The sequence below is a fragment of the Octopus bimaculoides genome, chromosome 23 (assembly GCF_001194135.2).
Source record: "Octopus bimaculoides isolate UCB-OBI-ISO-001 chromosome 23, ASM119413v2, whole genome shotgun sequence".
In the NCBI taxonomy this organism is placed as follows: domain Eukaryota; kingdom Metazoa; phylum Mollusca; class Cephalopoda; order Octopoda; family Octopodidae; genus Octopus; species Octopus bimaculoides.
Window position 1 is genome coordinate 35,315,607 of NC_069003.1, and position 1,052 is coordinate 35,316,658.

Sequence of the window (1,052 nt, forward strand, 5' to 3'; positions counted from 1 at the left end):
TGTGTGTGTGTGTGTGTGTGTGTGTGTGTGTTAAATTCAAGTTACGTTGAAAGTCAACGAAGTTTGCTTTAGAAGCGTTGAGATGTGTCGAAAGATTAGGAAATAATTTTTGACATGCCATTCAGAAAGTCCCACGGGTCGTTGATTGCTCATGACTGATCTAAATCGCCACTTAGCCTGCCAGAAATAGCAGACGAACCTTTGTCAAAGGAAGAACGTAATCGTTTAACCCTGTATCTGAAACCGCACACAAAGATACGGGATGGCCACAAGTGGAATGTCTTTCACCATAGATCTGTTCAATAACGATTAAACTGCAACAACTACATATTGAGACAGAACAGGTCGTGGAAATATATTAGAAATCATGTTCACTTTTTGTTTTCTGTCACTATGGATGTCTTTTCATAGTCGACGTTTTCCATCAGACACCGGTAGAGTTTTTACATTAACGTGTATTTTATAATAATTGTAAACAATATTTTATATACAAAATCAAATGAGTTAACATGATCGTGATAGATATTCAATAAGGTATGTGTATATATTTGATTATTTAATACGTGTTTCTCAAAAGATTCATTTGATCAGTATATATATATCGATATTGTATTAACATGATCAACTCATTTTATTTCTTCCTGGCCGCCTGTCACATCCCTTAATCAAAACACGACCCTACTCCCATTCATTGCCTTCTTTGGTCTCCCGAATCAGGGTCCGAGTTAGACAGCATTCATTGATGAATTATTTCTCTTTTAATTTTCAAGATTATCGCTCAGTGTTTATAATGAGCGGACGTGTGAAAAGGGTGTGAGCGTTTGCTTTAATATAAATGTATGTTTACACGCACGCACACGCACACACACGTCCATCACCACAGAGTGATGTTACAATTACGGTAAAGGGGAATATTTAAAATCACTTTAACAATAATTGCTCCCGATTCATTTGTTGTTTGCAGGCATGTCTTAGCAGTGCCCCCCCCCCCACATGGAGGCATGAATATCACACACTCTCCATTCAAATTACATGTAAACTGAGAAAGTATG

At 37.3% G+C, this 1,052-nt stretch overlaps 1 protein-coding gene across 1 annotated transcript in view; it reads left to right on the top strand.

Annotated features, from left to right (window-relative positions):
• The first annotated feature begins 392 nt into the window (after positions 1-392).
• Positions 393-1,052, top strand: part of LOC106878302 (WD repeat-containing protein 41) — an 11,328-nt gene continuing 10,668 nt past the window's right edge. The window contains exon 1 of the mRNA XM_052975964.1: positions 393-534. The gene's annotated coding sequence lies outside the window, so the exon portion shown is untranslated. The remainder of the gene's footprint in view (positions 535-1,052) is intronic.